Raw genomic sequence first — 7,500 nt, 5'->3', positions numbered from 1 at the left:
CCGCCCCGTGAAGGGCGGGGAAGCCCCATCCTCCCTCGGCCCGCGCAAGGCGAGACCTTCACTTTCATTACGCCTTTAGGTTTCGTACAGCCCAATGACTCGCGCACATGTTAGACTCCTTGGTCCGTGTTTCAAGACGGGTCGTGAAATTGTCCAAAGCTGAAGCGCCGCTGACGGGAGCGATTATTCCGCCCGAGAGCATCCCGAGCCAACAGCGGCGCGGGTCCGGGGCCGGGCCAGGTAGGTCCGTCATCCGGGAAGAACCGCGCGCGCTTGCCGGGAGCCCGAGCGCCCAAAGGGGCGAATCGACTCCTCCAGATATACCGCCGGGCAGCCAGCCAGGACACCGGGGCTCTGCCCAACAGACGCGAACCGAGGCCCGCGGAAGGACAGGCTGCGCACCCGGGCCGTAGGCCGGCACCCAGCGGGTCGCGACGTCCTACTAGGGGAGAAGTGCGGCCCACCGCACACCGGAACGGCCCCACCCCGCGGCGAGTGGAAAGGCAACCGGACACGACCCCGCCGCAGATTGCTCCGCGCGGGCGGCCGGCCCCATCTGCCGAGGGTGGAGGCCAGTGGCCGGATGGGCGTGAATCTCACCCGTTCGACCTTTCGGACTTCTCACGTTTACCCCAGAACGGTTTCACGTACTTTTGAACTCTCTCTTCAAAGTTCTTTTCAACTTTCCCTCACGGTACTTGTTCGCTATCGGTCTCGTGGTCATATTTAGTCTCAGATGGAGTTTACCACCCACTTGGAGCTGCACTCTCAAGCAACCCGACTCGAAGGAGAGGTCCCGCCGACGCTCGCACCGGCCGCTACGGGCCTGGCACCCTCTACGGGCCGTGGCCTCATTCAAGTTGGACTTGGGCTCGGCGCGAGGCGTCGGGGTAGTGGACCCTCCCAAACACCACATGCCACGACAGGCGGCAGCCTGCGGGGTTCGGTGCTGGACTCTTCCCTGTTCGCTCGCCGCTACTGGGGGAATCCTTGTTAGTTTCTTTTCCTCCGCTTAGTAATATGCTTAAATTCAGCGGGTAGTCTCGCCTGCTCTGAGGTCGTTGTACGAGGTGTCGCACGCCACACCGCCAGCCGGCTGTGCACGCTACCGAGAAAGTACCGGTATGCGAACCGCCAGGCGACGGGCGCGCATCGCACGTTTGAGGAGACGCGGCCGGCCCCACAGGCGGCCGCGACACTCCCAGGTCTGCGAAGCGGGGCAAACGCCGCGCGCTTCAGTATACGTAGCCGACCCTCAGCCAGACGTGGCCCGGGAACGGAATCCATGGACCGCAATGTGCGTTCGAAACGTCGATGTTCATGTGTCCTGCAGTTCACATGTCGACGCGCAATTTGCTGCGTTCTTCATCGACCCACGAGCCGAGTGATCCACCGTCCTGGGTGATCTTTTCTCAGTTTCCGCCGTCTCTTTCGAGACGGTCGCATAGGCGGGAGTGAGGCGTGTGGCGGCCCCTGTTCCAGCGTTCTGTGTCCAACGGCCTCACGGCCGACGGGCGTCGTACGGCTCCACACCGGAGCGGACAGGCACTCGGGCGAAAGTCATTCAAAACCGGCGCCAGGCGCCAGGTGCCGCAGGCCAGCCGCTCCAGCGCTTCAGCGCTCGTACCACACAACATTGCCGCTAGTTTTGAGAGGCACGCGTGGTTCCGCACGCGGCGCACGGCTACGGCGAGCCGTACAGGTAGCGTGTTGCGCGACACGACACGCACATCGAAAGACATGCAGTCTAGTCGGTAATGATCCTTCCGCAGGTTCAACTACGGAAACCTTGTTACGACTTTTACTTCCTCTAAATGATCAAGTTTGGTCATCTTTCCGGTAGCATCGGCAACGACAGAGTCAATGCCGCGTACCAGTCCGAAGACCTCACTAAATCATTCAATCGGTAGTAGCGACGGGCGGTGTGTACAAAGGGCAGGGACGTAATCAACGCGAGCTTATGACTCGCGCTTACTGGGAATTCCTCGTTCATGGGGAACAATTGCAAGCCCCAATCCCTAGCACGAAGGAGGTTCAGCGGGTTACCCCGACCTTTCGGCCTAGGAAGACACGCTGATTCCTTCAGTGTAGCGCGCGTGCGGCCCAGAACATCTAAGGGCATCACAGACCTGTTATTGCTCAATCTCGTGCGGCTAGAAGCCGCCTGTCCCTCTAAGAAGAAAAGTAATCGCTGACAGCACGAAGGATGTCACGCGACTAGTTAGCAGGCTAGAGTCTCGTTCGTTATCGGAATTAACCAGACAAATCGCTCCACCAACTAAGAACGGCCATGCACCACCACCCACCGAATCAAGAAAGAGCTATCAATCTGTCAATCCTTCCGGTGTCCGGGCCTGGTGAGGTTTCCCGTGTTGAGTCAAATTAAGCCGCAGGCTCCACTCCTGGTGGTGCCCTTCCGTCAATTCCTTTAAGTTTCAGCTTTGCAACCATACTTCCCCCGGAACCCAAAAGCTTTGGTTTCCCGGAGGCTGCCCGCCGAGTCATCGGAGGAACTGCGGCGGATCGCTGGCTGGCATCGTTTATGGTTAGAACTAGGGCGGTATCTGATCGCCTTCGAACCTCTAACTTTCGTTCTTGATTAATGAAAACATACTTGGCAAATGCTTTCGCTTCTGTTCGTCTTGCGACGATCCAAGAATTTCACCTCTAACGTCGCAATACGAATGCCCCCGCCTGTCCCTATTAATCATTACCTCGGGTTCCGAAAACCAACAAAATAGAACCGAGGTCCTATTCCATTATTCCATGCACACAGTATTCAGGCGGGCTTGCCTGCTTTAAGCACTCTAATTTGTTCAAAGTAAACGTGCCGGCCCACCGAGACACTCAATAAAGAGCACCCTGGTAGGATTTCAACGGGGTCCGCCTCGGGACGCACGAGCACGCACGGGGCGGTCGCACGCCTTCGGCTCGCCCCACCGGCAGGACGTCCCACGATACATGCCAGTTAAACACCGACGGGCGGTGAACCAACAGCGTGGGACACAAATCCAACTACGAGCTTTTTAACCGCAACAACTTTAATATACGCTATTGGAGCTGGAATTACCGCGGCTGCTGGCACCAGACTTGCCCTCCAATAGATACTCGTTAAAGGATTTAAAGTGTACTCATTCCGATTACGGGGCCTCGGATGAGTCCCGTATCGTTATTTTTCGTCACTACCTCCCCGTGCCGGGAGTGGGTAATTTGCGCGCCTGCTGCCTTCCTTGGATGTGGTAGCCGTTTCTCAGGCTCCCTCTCCGGAATCGAACCCTGATTCCCCGTTACCCGTTACAACCATGGTAGGCGCAGAACCTACCATCGACAGTTGATAAGGCAGACATTTGAAAGATGCGTCGCCGGTACGAGGACCGTGCGATCAGCCCAAAGTTATTCAGAGTCACCAAGGCAAACGGACCGGACGAGCCGACCGATTGGTTTTGATCTAATAAAAGCGTCCCTTCCATCTCTGGTCGGGACTCTGTTTGCATGTATTAGCTCTAGAATTACCACAGTTATCCAAGTAACGTGGGTACGATCTAAGGAACCATAACTGATTTAATGAGCCATTCGCGGTTTCACCTTAATGCGGCTTGTACTGAGACATGCATGGCTTAATCTTTGAGACAAGCATATGACTACTGGCAGGATCAACCAGGGAGCTGCGTCAACTAGAGCTGAGCAGCCGGCCGCCCGGGAGTGTGTCCCGGGGGCCCGCGCGAACACGCAAGCGTCCGCTCAATCATTCTGCAAACAGGAGGAGGCTGAGCTCCCCTGCACAATACACCTCGAAACCCTCTCAGGTCCCGGCGGCGCGCAGCGCCGTCCCAAGTACTTGGTCGGGTTCGAGAGAGGCGCAATCGCCCGGAGTTAGGCGAGTAGACGCTTTCGGTGCGACCACCCGTGCTCCCAACTGAGCTTGCCGCTGCCGACAGAGGCCCGGGAGCGTGCTGTCGTGGCATTGCCGGCGGGAGACAACACGCGCCACCTACGGTGACCGGCAGCTCCAACGCCAGCGCCACAGAAGGACAAAAGCCCCACTTGGGTGCCGAAGCGAACTCTCCCAGCACAGCGCACGCGCCAACACATCCGCACAGCTGCGATACAAACCACCAGCGAGAACCGCTGGGGCGACCGAGCAGCAGACGGCGTCGCGGCGCCGAGCGCCGGGCGGCGGCGCATCCTCAACGCACACAGTCCTCAATCGGACCAGCACACTGAAGATGTCCACCGCGCTTCGCACCGGGCCCGCGAGGACCTACTTTGGCCGCACGGCGCCGCGCGCAGGGTGCGCCGGAGCGCAGCTGCGACGCCTGCCGCGTCCGTCGGCCGGCGCGCCTGCCACTGGCCGCCCCCACCAGCCGGCTGTAGCGCGTGCGCCCACGCACCGCGCGGCCAGCACGCCGGGAGGCGCCCCCTCACCGGCCGGGGACGGTCCCACCCAGCCACCGCCGCGTATCGCTTCACACCCAGATGCCGTTCAGTTTCGTCGGCATGGTGGGTATCGCTGGAACAACCGGTTAGTACCTCAACCTATCGTCGCCATCACCGATTCACCCCTAGCGAGAACAACCGCACCACAACAGGTTACCATTTGTTCATTTGCGTAACTTCACCAGAAAACGCAGGCGTCCATCGCCATTTGCAACTTCCACGATTATTGCATGCCTGTGTCAGGTGTCACGCCACACTACGTCTGCCCACATACACGCAACAAAATGTGCACGCCTAGACAATACGTGGAAGGTGGCCCCCGTACGTATGCGATGTCCATTGCTCGAACGACTGTCAACCGGCCTCTGTAGCATGTCGCAGATATGGAACGCGGTGCACCATGCCATCACGGTGTGTGAGGAGAGACGACTAGGTCCGAATACATCAACAGACAGCTCATGCTGATCGCCATCCACGGCGTCCGTTCCTCCCACACGTCTCTATGGCGTACCACACTGCAATCCAGCTCTCATAGGGAGACGACACGTAGCTGCGTGCACAATATTTGCACTGTATGGTCCGCCGTTTTTGGGCGCAGTCGTTGTACGGTCACACATGTGCCACGATGTATCATTCAGTACATAAGGACGAATGTGCAGTACAGATTGTGGTTTACGCGTACGACATTAGCGGACAGTTGACACAGGCCGCACCACAACGTAGCCTGAGTACGTCGCATGCGGAGGGCATTGAACATGCAAAGTTCTCACCAACCAGCTTGCGAAGGCAGGGGGCAAGGTGGGGACGTGGGGAGGGGCGGCATGTACGTCCTGCTGCCATCCACATTACAGTGTACAGCAGGAGCATGTGGAAAGTGAGCAAGACTTGCAAGGTGTTTAACATGAAGCGATACACAGGGGAGCGGGGAGTGCGAGTAGCGAACTATATTGCGAGGGTTGCGGGTGGGCAACACTACACTAATTGAACGAGTCGTATAACAATTACAGAGCAGGTTTAGGCGACAACGTGGGTTACGTTAGGCGACAACGTGGGTTACGTTAGGGGACAACGTGGGTTACGTTAGGGCACAACGTGGGTTAGGTTAAGGCACAACGTGGGTTAGGTTAAGGCACGACATGGGTTAGGTTAAGGCACGACATGGGTTAGGTTAAGGCACGACATGGGTTAGGTTAAGGCACGACATGGGTTAGGTTAAGGCACGACATGGGTTAGGTTAAGGCACGACATGGGTTAGGTTAAGGCACGACATGGGTTAGGTTAAGGCACAACATGGGTTAGGTTAAGGCACAACATGGGTTAGGTTAAGGCACAACATGGGTTAGGTTAAGGCACAACATGGGTTAGGTTAAGGCACAACATGGGTTAGGTTAAGGCACAACATGGGTTAGGTTAAGGCACAACATGGGTTAGGTTAAGGCACAACATGGGTTAGGTTAAGGCACAACATGGGTTAGGTTAAGGCACAACATGGGTTAGGTTAAGGCACAACATGGGTTAGGTTAAGGCACAACATGGGTTAGGTTAAGGCACAACATGGGTTAGGTTAAGGCACAACATGGGTTAGGTTAAGGCACAACATGGGTTAGGTTAAGGCACAACATGGGTTAGGTTAAGGCACAACATGGGTTAGGTTAAGGCACAACATGGGTTAGGTTAAGGCACAACATGGGTTAGGTTAAGGCACAACATGGGTTAGGTTAAGGCACAACATGGGTTAGGTTAAGGCACAACATAGGTTAGGTTAAGGCACAACATAGGTTAGGTTAAGGCACAACATAGGTTAGGTTAAGGCACAACATAGGTTAGGTTAAGGCACAACATAGGTTAGGTTAAGGCACAACATAGGTTAGGTTAAGGCACAACATAGGTTAGGTTAAGGCACAACATAGGTTAGGTTAAGGCACAACATAGGTTAGGTTAAGGCACAACATAGGTTAGGTTAAGGTACAACATAGGTTAGGTTAAGGTACAACATAGGTTAGGTTAAGGTACAACATAGGTTAGGTTAAGGTACAACATAGGTTAGGTTAGGTTAGGTTACACGTTGTTGTAAGGAAAGGTGTAGGGGGGGGGCGGGGGCGGCAGGTTCGTTGATAGTGATTATAGTAAGTGAATGCTTGTGACATGATCAGATTTGTCACGTCAGGATGCACCTTTGGCTTATTAGAGGCGGCGCTCCAATTCTATGCTTGTGTCAGACCTGTGTCTTTGACTCATGTCATTGTTTGTGCGCTGTGACAGGAGGTACTATTGTGATGTTGGGTGCACCGTTGTATAGGACATGTGTGGGTGTTGGTGCCTGATCTGCGCAATGGTGGATGTCGAAAGGGTGGGATATTGTATTTTCCGCATGGACCTCCTGGTCTGGTTGTGATAGTGTGGATTGTGTAATGTGGCGGAGAGGATGCACTGGATGTTGTTCCATGCTGGTGCTTACATATTGTATGTGCGCCCGTTAGAAGCAGAGAGTGGTGCGTGATCAGAGTGGCTGGCTGACGTGTGGTTCCCATTGTGGGCAGACTCTTTCAGCATGTATACGGACAGTTGTATATATATTCTGTAGTTTGATGGCTCTGCATTGATTACTAATCAGCGCCGTGTGTACGGGTAATCTGGTTCCAGTCCAAAATGTTCCATCTGTGTACATTAGTGACAAAGACTCCCCTCATGCAGTGGGGCTCGGTCTGTTATAACTCTTCCGCGTAATATATTTGCCCCACGTTTTTGCGACTGCGAGTGCGAGTGCAACGCGCATGGGGACCGACATGCTGATGGCTCGGTATCGGACGCCGTACAGTGAGCAACGCGATCGCGTCTCTCGCTCGTAAGTGGTACAGGTCGCGGCTCATGTATAGGGACAGCGGGAATGTCGCATATTGGCAATAACTCTTCATGAAACGCACGTTATAGGGGTGGATTGCACTTTACGAGTGCGGGAAACGTCCGCCGTTCATCCGCTGGAGGTGCGCGTTTGGCGGTTGGGGTGGTGCACGAACGGGTGCGGGTGGAGTCATTGCCGGTCCACGGCTTCGTGCGGCAGAG

The 7,500-nt window shown here is 55.7% G+C and overlaps 2 non-coding genes and 1 pseudogene across 2 annotated transcripts; all 3 read right to left on the bottom strand.

The window, feature by feature from the left end:
* LOC124771432 overlaps positions 1 to 1,061 on the bottom strand; it is a 4,222-nt pseudogene extending 3,161 nt beyond the window's left edge.
* Positions 1,062 to 1,249: 188 nt separating this feature from the next.
* On the bottom strand, positions 1,250 to 1,404 carry LOC124771924. The gene has a single exon (XR_007013623.1). It is a non-coding gene; the product is annotated as a 5.8S ribosomal RNA (ribosomal RNA).
* Positions 1,405 to 1,755: 351 nt separating this feature from the next.
* LOC124771388 lies at positions 1,756 to 3,664 on the bottom strand. The gene has a single exon (XR_007013400.1). It is a non-coding gene; the product is annotated as a small subunit ribosomal RNA (ribosomal RNA).
* Positions 3,665 to 7,500: the final 3,836 nt, after the last annotated feature.

This window comes from Schistocerca piceifrons, unplaced genomic scaffold, assembly GCF_021461385.2.
Source record: "Schistocerca piceifrons isolate TAMUIC-IGC-003096 unplaced genomic scaffold, iqSchPice1.1 HiC_scaffold_936, whole genome shotgun sequence".
Classification (NCBI taxonomy): domain Eukaryota; kingdom Metazoa; phylum Arthropoda; class Insecta; order Orthoptera; family Acrididae; genus Schistocerca; species Schistocerca piceifrons.
Note: the sequence above shows the minus strand (reverse complement) of the source record. Positions and strands in the feature narration are given on the sequence as shown.